This window comes from Alligator sinensis, unplaced genomic scaffold (assembly GCF_000455745.1).
Source record: "Alligator sinensis unplaced genomic scaffold, ASM45574v1 scaffold262_1, whole genome shotgun sequence".
Lineage (NCBI taxonomy): Eukaryota > Metazoa > Chordata > Crocodylia > Alligatoridae > Alligator > Alligator sinensis.
Window position 1 is genome coordinate 809,345 of NW_005841904.1, and position 16,335 is coordinate 825,679.

The following is a 16,335-nucleotide window of genomic DNA, read 5'->3' on the forward strand; positions in this document are numbered from 1 at the left end:
TCCCAAGGGCTTTAAATTAGGTTCGTCAGGGGACAGGGAAGCAGATAATAAGGAGAACCTAGGATCAGTGAGCCACGAGAAATGCATTGGATCAGCTCAGGTAAGCTCTAAGGGGCTTGATAGACATCAGGACAGAGAGTACCAAGGGCACCCATCAGGGGGCTTAAATGTCTCTACACTAATGCTAGGAGCATGGGGAACAAGCAGGAGGAACTTGCACTCCTGCTTGCAAGCAGCAACTTTGACGTGGTTGGACTAACTGAAACCTGGTGGGACCCTACTCACAATTGGGCAGTAATCACTGAGGGTTACAGGTTGTACAAACAGGATAGAGTGGGGAAAAGGAGGGGGGGGGTGAATGCTCTCTATGTTAAGGAACAATATATATCCTGTATAATCAAGATGGGATGAGAGGAGGACAAAACCGAGATACTGTGGGTCAGAATACAAGGGGGTCAGGGGGAAAGGGACTTGGTAATGGGGGTCTACTATAGACCACCACACCAGGAGGATGAGCTAGATCTGGAATTCTCCAGACAGCTCTCTGAGGCCATACAGTCAAGAGATATGGTTGTCATGGGTGACCTAAACTACCCTGACATCTGCTGTCAGGAGCAGTCAGCCAAATCTAACCACTCACGTAGGTTCTTAATCTGCATACAGGACTTTCACCTAATACAGGAGGTATATGATCCCACTAGAGGGAATGCCTTGCTGGACTTTGTGTTAGCTACAGGGGATGACTTGGTTGAGGAATCAGGAGGTACAAGGTAACCTAGGGGATAGTGACCATTGATTGATTGATTTTACTATCCAGCAAAGGGTAAACTAACCAGCAGGGCTGAAGTGCTAGACTTTAGAAAGGCTAACTTCAGTGTGCTCAGGAGATTAGTTAGTGAGGCATTAAAGTTCAAGAGCATTGATGAAATGGGGGTCCAGGAAGGGTGGTTGTTCCCCAAGGGAGCAATCCTACAGGTGCAGGAGACAATCCCATTGAGCATAAAAGGGGGGAAAGGGGCCAAGAAGCCCTCTTGGCTGAACAGGGAAGTCCAGGAAAACCTAGGGGCAAAGAAAGATGTATACAGGCTGGGGAAACAGGGGGGAGCTAGTTCAAGAGCATTGATGAAATGGGGGTCCAGGAAGGGTGGTTGTTCCCCAAGGGAGCAATCCTACAGGTGCAGGAGACAATCCCATTGAGCATAAAAGGGGGGAAAGGGGCCAAGAAGCCCTCTTGGCTGAACAGGGAAGTCCAGGAAAACCTAGGGGCAAAGAAAGATGTATACAGGCTGGGGAAACAGGGGGGAGCTACCAAGGAGGAGGAACCAAAGGAAGGCACAGGGTAGCATAGGACCCCTACAGGATAAACTAGGGCAATTGGTGACAGAAAGGAGGGACAAAGCTGAGCTCTTCAATGAGTTCTTTGCATCTGTATTCCTAGACACAGACCAAGACAAATCTCCCAATTGGATCATAGATAGACACCGGAGAGACACCAGCCCACCAACTGTTAGCGCAGACTGAGTGAAGCAGCACTTGGAGGGGCTGGATGAACTTCATCCAAGGCTGCTGAAGGAATTGGCCAGTGTCACAGCAGAGCTGGTGGCACGGCTATTTGAGCACTCATGATGCTCTGGTCAGGTCCCAGAAGAATGGAAAAGGGCCAGTGTGGTCCCTATATTCAAGAAGAGGAGGAAGGAGGAACCAGGAAACTATAGGGACAGTTAATCTTACCTCCATCCTTGGGAAAACTCTGGAAAAATCATTAAGGATCACATTTGTGGCAGCCCAGCAGGGGAAATAATGCTGAAAGGAAATCAGCATGAGTTCATTGCAGGTAGATCCTGCCTGACTAACCTTGTTTCTTTTTATGACCAGGTCACGAAATACTTAGATGCAGAAGTTGAGGTAGATGTCATCTACCTAGACTTTAAGAAGGCCTTTGATACAGTATCTCATTCTGTTCTTGTAAATAAACTGACAGGCTGTGATGTAGATGATTACACAGTCAGGTGGGTGGCAAATTGGCTTAGGGGTCGCACCTAGAGAGTGGTGGTGGACGGGTTGATAGTGACCTGAAAAGATGTGGGCAGTGGAATCCTGCAAGGCTCAGTCCTTGGACCAGTGCTATTCAATATTTTCATCAGTGATTTTGATGAGGGTGTAGAGAGCACCCTGTCCAAGTTCACAGATGATACCAAATTATGGGGCAAAGTTAACACACCAGAGAGTAGGGAACAGATCCAGGTGGATCTGGACAGGTTGGAAAAATGGGCAGAATGAAATAGGATGCAGTTCAACAAAGACAAGTGCAAAGTGCTACACCTGGGCAAAAAGAACCATCAACACACTTACAGGCTGGGGGATGACCTTCTCAGCAGCACAGCAGCAGAAACGAATCTTGGAGTCATAATTGACTCCAAGATGAACATGAGTCATCAATGTGATGAAGTGATCAACAAGGCTAACCACACTTTATCATGCATTAGCAGGTGCATGATGAATAGGTCCAGGGAAGTGACACTTCCCTTCTATGCAGTACTGGTCAGGCCGCAGTTGGAGTATTGTGTCCAGTTTTGGGCGCTGCACTTCAAGAGGGATGCGGAGAATCTTGAGAGGGTTCAGAGGAGGGCCACTCGTATGGTCAGAGGCCTGCAGGCAAGGCCCTACGAGGAGAGACTGAGGGACCTAGATCTCTTCAGCATTTGCAAGAGGAGGCTGAGGTGATCTTGCGGCTGTCTATAAATTCATCAGGGGAGGGCAGCAGAGAATAGGAGATGCTATATTTACCAGGGCACCCCCTGGAGTAACTAGGAACAATGGCCACAAATTGATGGACAGCAGATTTAGGTTGGACATTAGAAAAAACTTCTTGACAGGAAAGGTTGTCAGAATCTGGAACGGGCTTCCAAGGGAGGTGGTGCTCTTCCCTACCCTGAGGGTCTTCAAGAGGAGACTGGACAAGCACCTAGCTGGGGCTGTCTGACCCCAGAGCTCTTTCCTACCCAGAGCAGGGGGTCAGACTCGATGACCTACTGGGGTCCCTTCTGACCCTAACATCTATGAATCTATTAATTGACCTTGGAACTTTTTTCTTGAGTAAATTATAGTTTTAATAAAACACAGGCTTCTACAGCTAGCTGCAAGAAGTTATTTTTTATTCATTTTTCAAAATATATGAAAACATTTGATTTTTTGATACTGAGTTCTCCCCTCCCACTTTTTTATTGGGGGAAAAAATCTTCAAAATAAGGGGAAAACAGAAAAAGACAGTAGTTAAACACCAAAAAAAGAACATAGGGAAGAGAAAGGAGGGGAAGAAAGAGAGCATGGAAGTGAAAAGGGGGTAATGTCTCTATTTTTATGTACTAGGCATTAATCAAAGTTTCTAGAAGTTAGACCAATTATTTTCAATTTTGTTTGATGCTCCTCTTCTCAGAAACTTCACTTGCTTATTAACTGATAGGTCAGCCTAGTCAGTGCACCAAACTTCAATCTCTGTAAGCAATCTACTTTTCCATCTAAATAACATGAGGTGTTTGGCTAAAAGCACTTCTCTAGAAAACCAAGGTCTCTGAGCTGGACAGTTTCCAACAGACTGGGATATTTCCCAAACTACAGTTCTGCAAAGTAATCTTTAAGGATACTTCCATTATCATATTAACATTCCTTTTCACTTCTAACCAAAGGGAACATTATACCATCAGGCCGCCATGGAACATAAGTTATGGTGTAGGTCTGGAGACCAACATATCCAGCAGCAGCAGTCTGCTTTGACAAGTAGTCCCCGTCCTGCCATGCACCCTCATGCATAGGCGACTACTGCCTCCTGAGTCAGGGGGGCACTTGCACCCCCAGCAGGCAGTCTGTGACCGGGAGGCAGTCTCCCCACAGCCAATTGCACCTGGAGCCCCCAATTCCCAGGCTTCTCCTAACGCCCCCACTCTCTAGCTGGCGCTCTCGGAGGGGCACAAGCGCTCTCGCCTGTTCCCCCTGCCCATCGCCTAAGCAGGGAATGTTGTCAGGGGGTGCACCAGCACTCTCAGGGGGTGCACATGCACTCCTGTACACCCCCTACGCATCGCCACTGCCCTCATGTATACATCATAGCCAGTAGGAACAAAATAGAGTTTTTTGCTAGATCAGCTTTAATGATAGATCAAAAATAGAGTTTTTAATATTCTGAAAAGAACTTCTCTATTATCTAGCTTAATGATATGTACAAAAATATTTGTTTCTGAAACCACTAAAGACTGCCTAGCTAAGGACTAAAGCTGTTGTACTGTGGTTCTCAAGCTTTTTAGACTTAAGACACTATTCAGAAAATGCCAGTTTTTCATTTTCACTTGATTTTTGACTAGAGAAAAATAACAGCACAATTCCTCTGTTGCAAAGATCTCAGAAAAACCATAACAGATAAGAATGTTTTGACACTGTGAATTCCAATTTGAAATCTCTGGTTTTATCTCATGAATCATATTTGCACACCTAACAGTGCCAATATTCTGTGGCACCCTTGAAAGGATCTCAAGGCATCTGCTCTGGCACCCTGTCTGAGAAACAGTGCTATAGAATAACATTGCAAGCTTGGAAAACTGCAGCCTCCAGGCTTGACTGTAAGTTAGTTTTTATAGAAACTCGGTCTCAGCCTCCTACTTCCAGAGAAATGTTTTTAAATTTCAATTTAAAATTTCCTGATATAAAATGGAGGAATAGTAAACTCAGTACAAACAGCAGTGTGGGAAGCACATACATTTAGTAATATTCATTTCATTTCAAAGGATACAGGGTAGAAGTTTTTACAGCCACTTTCTAGAATAGATTCCAGATCAGGGTTGGCAAACTCATCTGGCTCCACCAGGCAGATGAGGGTGTCTGGGCTGGTCTGTGGGCTGGCTCTGGCTGTACAGGTGGTGTGCAGGCAGTGCCAGTGCTGTAAGCACTGCCCATGACCCATGAAGCTGACAGCGTGCTGCATGTGGCTCCCCACCAGACTGGTCCTGAGTACTGGATCTGAGGCCAGTCAGGATTGGTCCCCAGGCTGTCTGTGCACACTGCAGCCAGCACGCAGGGCTGTGCAGTGGGGCGCTGCATGTAGCATGTGCCCTGTGCCAGCTACTGTGCTGTGGACAGTGTCCCAGAGCAGAGCTGATGTGTGATGCATGTGGCACATGGGCTGGACCTGGTTCCAAGGTCTTTGCCAATGGCTGGCACAGGGGATGCATGCTGCATGAAGCACCCTACTGGACAGCCTTGTCTTCTGGCTCCAGCATGGCCCAATTCAGACTGGCTCTGGACCCAGTGTGCAGAGTTGGTTTGGCCTGGCGATTGCATGCAGCTTGTGCCCTGGGCCAACCCCCTGTGCCATGAGCAGTGGCCACAGCACTGGATCTATCCCACTTGCTAGACCAGTCTAGGATCCAAGGCTATATTGGGTCCGCAGGCCATACATTTGACACCCCTGTTCTGGATTACTTCAAGCAAATTCTCCAACACATTGTGGATGAGAATTCCTAAACATTCCATATGTTGGATTTGCCACTTAAAATTGCAGTTCCAGTGTGAGATTGTTTATGCCCAGAGTGCTCAGCATATCTTGATTAACAGATACCACCACTGCAATGATGCCAATCATTTGTTGAGACTGTCATATCCCTGTCTATGACCACAACATGAATGGTATGAATGATTTGGGATAGGATCTTGCTAAGCCTTCTGCACAAAGCCATTATAGCTAGTATTTTGACAAAACAGTTTTGAAGTAGATCAGTCTATAGCTACCATACTCTGGTAACCTTTACCAGGTTAGGGGATGACCAAAGTGATCATTTTCCTTAAATGTGAGGGACTGCATTTGACTCCTGGTTTCAGTATACATATTCAAGTATTTGGGAGTTACAATTTTTCGATCTCAGAATTTTAAAAATAAAAGTTCAACTAAAGATTTATCAGTTTTCATGCATTTGATTTCCAGATCCAGTTATGCTAATTCCAGGGCTTCTTTCAAAGAGCTGAAGAGCTGCAGTTTCAAAAATGTGATGAAATCTTCTAAAGCAGCTAAAGCAGCTAAACCTGCTAAAGCAGCTGTATGCATCATTAAATGAGACAAATGGAACTTAGAATAAAACTTCTTATGTTGTTCATTGATTGTCAATTGTGTCATGTATATTTTGTTTTTCCTATCAAAAATAGCTGTGATTTTATTTTGATTAGTTTACTTGTTTTAATCTATAAACCAACAGTTTGCTGACTCTTTCACTGGATTCCCAATAAGCCTGTACTAGGCAAAACATGGTAAATTCTGGCCTCTGCTTGTGGAGCTTACTGAGCTCTTAACCTAAGTGGGTAAGGACCCAGAATTTCCTAAGACATTCCTCATCACCAGTTTTAAGTTTTGTTTCTGGTAAATATAATTTAGCACTGCATCACTTCCAGAGGCAAAAGCAGTAACATGTCTACAAATACATTTTTTGATGGCTTTCCACAGAACTACTTAAAAAGGAGCTTCAAGATAAGAGAAGAAGGATACATTAGGTCACTGTGTAGAAGCAGAAGGGCTATGTCAACAGGGGCCAAAGACATCAGTATAGGGGTATGATATGGCACAGCAACTGTCTCAATAAGACAAAAAACTAGGTTTTCAATTAAATCATGGGTAACCAAGATGATGGCAGGTGGAATCAATTATAGAAAGTATAATGCTTGGCTATATAATTACATAGCTTCTAAATATTGTGCAGACTCACATCTGCTTTGTAATATTGAATCATATTTCATTTTAGATTTCCTACTTGGTAGTGGTAGAGAAAGAAAAGAACTTGTTCAAAATAGGACTGAATATTTCACTGACGCTCCTGAAGCAATAATAAAGGGAGCAATGTTTCATGTTATTTAGATCAGCAAAACGTCATAGGAGGACATGGGGAGAATCAGCTGGGCTTTAACCTAGGAGGACATGGGGAGAATCAGCTGGGCTCTAACCTAGTTGTTACAACTCAAGAGAGATGTTCAAATCACTGTAGAGAGTTCTCTAAAAATGTCAGCGTAATGTACAGCAGTGACCAAAAAGCCGATAAAATATGGGGCATCATTAAGAATGCAATTAAAAACAAAATAGAGAACATCATCATGCCACTATACAAGTCCATGGCATGCCCACATCTTGAATACTGTGTGCAGTTTTGGTTTCTGCATCTCAAAAAGGATGTAGTAAAATTACAAAAGGCACAGAGAAGGACAGACAAAATTATCAGGGGGATGGAGCAGTAGCCATACCAGGAAAGACTAAAACGGCTAGGACTCTTCAGTTTGGAAAGGAGAGGGCTGATGGGGGATATGATAGTGGGTTATAAAATCAAAGCACATGGCCAAATTGAATAGGGAATTGATTCACCAAGTCACAGAATGCCAGAACTAGGGCACACCCACTGAAATTAGTAAAACACGGGTTTAAAACTAACAAGTACTTTTTTACACGGTGCATATTTAACTTATAGAACTCACTGCAACAGGAGGTTGTAGATGGGGGTGGGCAAAATAGCAGATCTGGCCAGTGGCCAGATTTAATTTCCCAGCAGCCCCTGCCCACGTCGCTGCAGCTGGTTTCCATGGAGATTCTAGGAGTGGCAGTGCCATAACAGTGCGGGGCTAGGGTTTCTATGGAGACCAGTCCCAGCAGTGCTTGCAGGGCATGTGGCAGGGCAGGGAGCTGTCCTGGGGCTGGGGCTGGGATCTTGCAGTGGGGACAGCATGGTCCAGAGCCAGGGCAGAGCTGTATGCCCCTGCCTGGGACATGTGGGCAGCTGATCGCAGCTCTGCCCCAGCTCCGGACAACATTGTCACAGCCGTAAGATCCCGGCTCCAGAGCAACACCCTGCCCTTCCGCGCACCCTGCCATTGCTGCTAGGGTTGGTCTCCATGGAAACCCTGGCCCCGTGCTGTCATGGCTCTCCTGCTTCTGGAGTCTCCATGGAAACTAGCTACAGTGACACGAAGAGGGGATGCTGGGAAGTGGAGTCTGCCATGAGCCTGATCTGATCCATGGGCCAGACTTTGTCTTCCCCTGTTGTAGATACAAATAGTATAGTGAGGTTCAAAAAGAGACTAGATATATTTGCGAATGATAGATCTATTAAAAGCTATTAAACAGAACAGTTGGGGATATTTTCTCTGGTGTCTCTAAATCAATGACAGTGGATGTCAGGGAAGATATTGAATAGGAGAGAGATTATAACAGTTATGGACTATCAATTTCAAATTCTATTCTACGTGTTAGAAATCTAAACAGACTTAAGTGCTGAAATGCAATTCTATTGTGTTCTATTCAAGTCCATGAATCTATGGAATGTATCTATTTTTCTAGATAGACCATCATCTTACCGTAAGACTAAGTAACCCAAACAGATCAAGGAAGAGGAGGACTCACAATTTTCTGACTGAGCTATTGTTTACAGGCTCAAGCAGGGTGGAACAGAATCATACTTAGATGCCTAAGTCCACTAACATGCCTAAAGAGTGGAATAGAATCTAGCTCCTAGGGAATTTGCACTTCATCAAGTCTCAGGGATAAAGGTTGTAGCTGTGTTGGTCTAAGAGTACAAGCAATCAGTGTGCTAGAGGCAATATTTTTATTAGACCAACTAGACAGTTGCAAATAAAAATTCTTTATTTGCAAGCTTTCAGGGACATGCACGCTTCTTTAGGCATAGCAGAATGCAAAGATTGTAAAATTTCTCCCAGGTACAAATGAAAATTCATATTGTACAAGAGAACTGGTGTAATTTCTCCTGGTTGGAAAAGTTCACTTTATGCAAACTTCTATGCATTTTATGCATACTTGCAGAGAAACCTCAATACAACAGAAATTCCTTGCCCAGGAGAACCTTTCCATCACCAATTTTCCTGTGAAATATGAAACATCATAACAAGAAAGAAGCATAATTCAACACCCTGCTTGCCATCAGATACCTCTGAAGTAAATAGACTGCTCCAACCCTTATCTAAGCCTAATTTGCATAAAATGAACTTTTCCAACCAAAAGAAATTACACTACCCTCCAGCTCTCCTGTACAATATGAATTTTCATTTCTACTTAGGAGAAATTTTATAATCTCTGCAGTCTCCCATACCTGAAGAAGTGTGCATGTGCCCAAAAGCTTGCAAATAGACTTTTTTTTTTGGCAACTGTCTACTTGGTCTCATAAAAATATCGCTTCTAGCACACTTCAGCAAGTGTGTTTTCTGGGGCATGATTATTTCAGCTCTCTTTCTCCTCTCCTGCATATTATGTAATTATTGTTTAATCCTAAATCCCTAATTGTGCTGGGATCATTGATTAGAAACAGAAGAGCAAATCACACACAGGAATTAAATACCATTGGCTAGCAGTGAGCAAGACGTATAGTGTAATGCTTCTTCAGATATTTCAGCCAATCCTCTCACACAACAGCAAAGCTAAGAGGCTATGCTTTTATGCTAGTGGTGTTCATGGTTTTGGCCCTGCAGGCCAGACAAATGACATGGGGCTAGTCCACAGGCTAAATCAGGCCCATGCTGCCTCTGTCCACATGGAATTCGGCTCTGAGGGCCTAACACCACTCCAACCTGACCAGGATTGGTCTCCAGGACTCTGCACTGCCCTATGTGCCTCATCTAGCACTTGGGCCAAGTCCCACTGGGCTCCCAACAAATCTGTGGGGAGCTGTGCAGGCTAGATCTCACAGTTCCAGGGGTCAGATCTGGCCCATGGGCTGCCAGTTATGAGAATAACCAGTTTATGCAAATAACCTGTCACCCATTGTGATTTGAGGGCTTTGACAGTTCAAGAAATAAGATGATATTCTCTAATGTAAAAAGGATCTTTAGACTGGAGGATAAAGATGAAAGAGGGCAAACAGAAAAATAAGAAGCTCTCAAAGGACAGGAGAAGAAAAATAAAGTATGCATTAATCTAACTTGAAGAAAGGGGATATGATAATAAAAGAATGAGAAGAAAACTAACAACTTACACTTTTGGACAGGTGTATTCAATCAAGTCAGTTTTCAGTTCAAGTATTCCACCCTCATTCTGATGCACAAAATTCTCCTGACATGATTTACTGAAAGGAACAATAGCACCATCCAATAAGAATAATCCCAATACTCAGTAATTAGTATCACGATTGACCCCACAGCCTGAAACCCTGTATTGCCCATCTTCAGTGTTTTAGTTGCCAGCCCATTGACTTATCAGAATGTTAAGTGTGACCAATGTCAACTTAGACTAGAAGCAACAATATACAGGTGGGGAGCCATTAGCAAAGGATTCAGCAGAAACATGGACCAAGCCATAAAAACAACCCTTCAAACAATAAACATATATTATTAGACATATTATCAAACAAGTATAATAACTGGATCCAGTAGATATGTCAGTGATCCTATCACAAATGTTTCGACTTAGCAAAGTTCAATACCTTCATAACAGATACATAGCTTCCCATAAAGTAGATGTGTATGTGTGTCTACAGAAATAGATATAGATAGCTGAACAGATCAATAGCTAGATAGACATATATAGATCAATAGATTGGTCGATTTATATACATGCTACATATATACATATATATATATAGAGAGAGAGAATGATCATAGGAAAGTAGGCTGGAAGGGACGTCACAAGGTCATTAGTGCAATCCCATGCTCAAACCAGGGTTCTCCCTGACTAAACCATCCCAGTCAAGTATCTATCCATCCTGCCCATCAAGATTTCCAGGGATGGAGATTCCACATCTTCTCTAGGTAGCCTATTCCAATGCTTAACCACTCATGTAGTCAGCAAGTTCTTCCTTATCTCCTAACCTAATAATTTGTATATCTCTCTCCATCCAGTGTGTGTGTGTGTGTGCTGGCGGGGAGGCGGTTAAATTCTGACATCCTATCAACAGTGGCTTGTGATCCACCCCACAAGAAAGAAATACAACAAGCAAGCAGAAATGGACACCAAAAGGATTACAGAGATCAAGAGAATAACCAGATGCCTACAAGAAAGAACACATACCTACCATTCTTCCTAAAACAATGTTTTCCCCTCTAGCTCTCCCTTCTGTTTCTATTTTCTCATTTTATCTCCTCCCCCATGTTTTCTCTCAGAAGCAGCTGGATTCTTCCAACTGAAATAGGGCATAAAAATTTTTAGTCCCCATGGCTGAAGTCTGGCAAAGTTATTAACAACAGAAAATATAGATGGCACTGTCAGGTCTTTGTATAATATTTTGGTTGAAAATCTGAGTGTTCTCATCATTATTTGTAAGTATGGAAAATAATATTATTTGAGTTTATTTTGCATACTTGCAGATGAAGCAGAGAGACCTCTTCTGTCTGCTTTAGAAAACTAAATGAAAAAATCTCAGTGTTGCTGCAACGATGCTACTGCCTCAACTAACTGGTACTGCTGCAGCAGTTAGTGTTGAGTGAGGCAAGAAGAGTAACTATAAGGATCTGCACCCGAGGTGACAGGTGTCTTGGCTGCCAGTCTTGTCCCCACCCCTCACTGTGCTAGTGAGTGAGGCTGCCCTCTTAGCCATTCATTCTGCCTGCAAGAGCCATAGTATTTCCACTTTAACGTGACCAATTAATATCCTTAACGAATATTACATTCCTCCCCATTTCACTTACATTAAAAACTGAGGAAAGAATGTTGAAGGAACTTGCCCAAAACTGTAAAGCAACTCACTGATGGATATGATCTAGAACTCAGGTTTCTAGCTAGGCCTGTATTATGACTGTTTTTAGCTGACATATATGGAAACCTACAAATATTTTTCAAAATGCTAAAAATGAAAGCTGATATGATAATCATTTAATTAATTTTATAAAAGCATGTGTAATTTGTTTCTTAGTCACAAACAGTTGTGCTTTGCTGTTTATGTTATACTGTTATAGCTGTGACTCATTCAAACTCAGTTTGTGGGCATTCAAATCATATATTGAAAAGGGAGTTTATGCTTCATTTTTTGTTAAATGACAGAAGGCATTATAGCCAAAGACACAAAGCCATCCTTCTGTACATGCATCAGGGACATATGGGCAGCATTCAGCTAATCTCAAACACCAATGCAAAAATTAATTACAGTCAAAAGGAAACATCTTTTGCTTGTAGGGCACAGAGGTCTTATTTAGAAAAGCTGTACTAATTACCAGTCAGCTGATTTGTCAAGTAACAAACTAAAAAAAAAATGCATATGAGACAGACTACTACAACTTGTATAAACTTTTGTTCGTGTTTCTTAAATGTCATCATTTTCTCTTTACAGAACGCATTGTAATAAAAATCTGACATCTCTAGCCGTCAAAACGATATAAAACTGATTTGTCCCATTTGTATAATTTAGTCCTTGTGTGAGCATGACAGTTTTTTAGGATAATCAGTCTCTTAGCTAATCTTTATCCAAAATGCTTGTCAACAAGTCTAAGAATGCCTCTGGTTAAAGGCCAAATCTTTCATTATGGTGCAAATGGTACCAAATCCACTGCCTTCACTTTGCTAATCTTGAAATAATGGTCATGGATGAAGAGAGGATTTGAAAAAAAACTTGTTAGAAAATACTTACAATGCAGAATCTTGAATGAGGTCTTTAATGAACAGTGTTCATTGAAGTAAGAAGCCTCATATACCTTTCACAAAAATTTAGAATAGCACCTGAATTTAGTAGTTAGACTATAGTTACCACTACATGGTACATGCAGCCCAAGACCTGCTGAAACATTACCTCTTGTACCTACAACTAGACTTCTGGAAGTGAGTAAAGAAGAATAACATTTTATTCAGCATGTATATTTTCTTATCACTTCTTGAATGTAACAGTAAAGTGACTTGTAGCTGTATTCAACCAACTGTACATGTGTCATGGTTATGTGTTTCCAATTGAGTAAACAGAAATGTCACAGTTAAACTAGGCCGTGTTTCAGATTCTTAACAAAAACTGACACCAATTTGTTTCTAAACATGTCACTGACAAACTGCAATACGTAGTCAAGATATATGGTCTTTTATTTTGGCTTTTAATTGGTCTTAAGTTTTGATTTCTTCAAACACACTTGCTCTAAAGCACATTATATTATTTCTTTGAAGAAACCTACATATGTTGGCTTTGTAATTCATTTATCTACTAGAACTAATTTTCTGGGGATTCACTGATGGGTGCTATTTTCTTTTATTCCAGCACCTGTTTTATGAGCTCAAAGTACCAGATTATTTCCTCATTTAGTTGATTTGAATTTATGTTCAAGTTTCTTGACAAAACTGTCAAGAAACATTTTAATTCTGCCCTTCAGAACAATGGGCTTTTGCCTAACCATTACTTCCAACACCATCTTTGGGGAGCCTTATGGAAATATTGATTCACATTAAAATGTATTTATTTAAAATAAATATTATGCTAGCAATTAAATGTTTTAATTGCCAACATAATAGGATAACCTTTATAATATTTAACAAAATAACTCATATTTAACAAGGCAAGAAGCATGGAAATTTTGGATTTTCATTCACAATCTATTTTTGCCATTCTTTGATGCACATATCTAGACCTAGATAGGAAAAAGACATTTGGCAAAAAAAGACTGCCCCCACTACGTGTCTCAGTTTTATCTGTTGGTGCTATGTCCTTTAATCGCCATAGTTATAAAAATATTGGGTAGTTTTGCCATAGAAGTAAAGATGTTTAATGTCCTATTGTCTTCTTGAAATACTGAAGTAAAAAAAAAATTAGAAGCCATTTGGCGTGCTGCATCTTCTCCTTTAAGTCGTCTTGATTTTTGTAGGTTTACAATTTATTTTTTTATATCTTTTAAGAATGCGAGAGAATATGGCAGCTTCACAAATTCAGAGAGAAAATATATTTCTTTCTCCTTTGCTATGGTGTGCAGAACTCAGGGGGGAAAATGGTAATACAAAGGGAAACTTGGAAAAAAAATTCTTCACACCGTACTGTCGAATGCATAAAGGAACCGATCCAAAGACCACTGAAGTAACTGTAAAGATTCCCAATACCTTCTCAATGGGCTTTATAACGGGCCCCAAGTGTATAATCTGAATTAAAAAAAAACAGTTATCTCCAATGTTATTTATCAATAATAAGGAGGGAACATTTCACAGATTTATGATTTAAGTCAAATCAGAAGTAGATTTGTGAGGCACTTTGAAGACTAGGATGAGAAGCTCACATCTGATGTGATGTTTATGGGGAAGCCAACAAAAACAATCTATGTTCAATTAATGAGCTAGTTGGTGGCCATGAGGATAATTCTGGCTGTGGGACTTTGGATAAATCAAAGAGGACACTGCCAAAGGAAGTTTGCAGTCATGAAAACATGAAGGCCCCTGTTACATGTTAAATATATTATGCAATTAACTGGTTAATTGCACAATAGAGACCAGCCACAAGTGCAAAGTAATTATTACACCATAAAAATGTTTATCAAGCTTTAAAAAGAGCCAAGCAGCTATAAATTTAGTGCTTGAAAAATGTGTAGCAACTCTATAGCTAATTTCTATTCAGCTTTATTTGAACATGTATCTGTGCCCTAAGAAATCAGAGCCTAGACTATTTTTTTTTCTGATCATGGCAGAGGAGGAGGATTTTTTAAACTGTTGGGAGAAAGGAAAAGCTTGTGTACAGACTAATGTGAAGAACAGACGAGTCAAAGATACGTTCATGTACTGTGGTCATGGCTTACAAAGAATATTTCAGAAGTGTAGACCCTGAAATCCTTTCAAGCCTACTTTTCCATGCTCCTAATATATCTCCATGCTTAAGCCAGGTCATGAAATATTAGCATTTATTAGCATGTATGAGTGTGGTGACAATTCTGCAGTTTCTGAAACATATGTAGATACATCATTGTAAATACACCCTTAATAATGCACATGCTAAATATTTGTCTTCAGAGAAAAGCATATTTAAAGCTGGTGGTTTTACGAAGCTGAGTTAAGGGAAACTGGATAACTCCATCGTGTTCAGACTTGTACTTTTTCCCCTTCAATTTCCCAATTTATTAAAATCAATTGTGCATTAACAAAAACCTTTGTGCTTTACATTTTACCATGTCCTTTCAAGTATCACTTAAAGATAAATGTCTTAAAAGCATTTTGTCTAGAATTAGAAAAGTAGAAGTGGACAGGATAGCAATACAGCATTGAGTTGCTGCCCGTTACAGTGAGGCAGGCTCAGTATTCCCCAAACCACTGCTGACATTTGTTTATCTAATCTGGTGTTGAAAACTTCCGATGAGGTAGATTCCCCAACCTCCGTAGAAAGTTTTCCTGATAGCTAACTGAATCATCAAATTAGGCTGATTCCATCTTGTTAGGACAAGAGATATAAAGAAAAAAATTAACCACCATCAGCTATAAGAACATTTAACCTGCTGAAAAACAGTTGTATGGGGGAGGGTGCGCAATCTTTATATATATGACTATATTGATAAGCTAAATACAGGGTAATATGAACTCACCAAGGCCGACATCCAAAAAACATTTTCAATCCCGTGTTACAACTCTCTAAAGTATTCTTATTTATATATTTTGTAATGCAATGTGCACACAGTTCTGCTTTTGATTACAGCTTAATAGTTGGCCTGTGCACATTAATATTCTTGAGATGAAGAGGCTGTAATACCACTAAGGTGCATGTCTGTCAGAGTCAAGGATAACAGCCATTTTGTAGAAATGATGCCAATGTATACCAATGATATAAATGAAGCTGTACATATTAAAATCAAAGTGCTCCCATAACATGCAATACCTTGAGAAGCATTATCACATGAACAGTTGCCATTTTTGGGGAGTCCATTTTTGTTTTCCACAAAGTATTCTTACAATAGAGAGTCTACTAGTCTTGCAGCCTGCTTTTCTTTACTGGCGGTCCTGATCAACTCAGATATGGGCTTCTAGGCAAATAAGCCGTCACACAAGACTATAAACTTGAGATAAATCAGGCTGGATGTCTGACCTAACGATGAGAAGTTCAGCCTGCCGTCAACAGACACATCTGGATGTCTGGGAGACAAATCTACTTGCATGAGGACTTGTACAGCACTACTCTGTTTTTTTATTCTTCTTCTCCCAAACAGCAAAGGCCCTAGTGACACTAGCATCTCAGAGTCACTGTGCAAGTAGGATGACAAACCCTAACTCTGAGGAGGGTAGGAAAGAAGAAATAAATCCCCTCAAAATGCCAAATGGTCTTTGTTCATGTGGGAAGTTTTAGGATGTGCAGGCTGCAGTACTGTAAAGGAGGTAGAGCCTTTAGTAGAGAATCAGGTTGGGAATAATAATACCATATTTATTAAAATCCA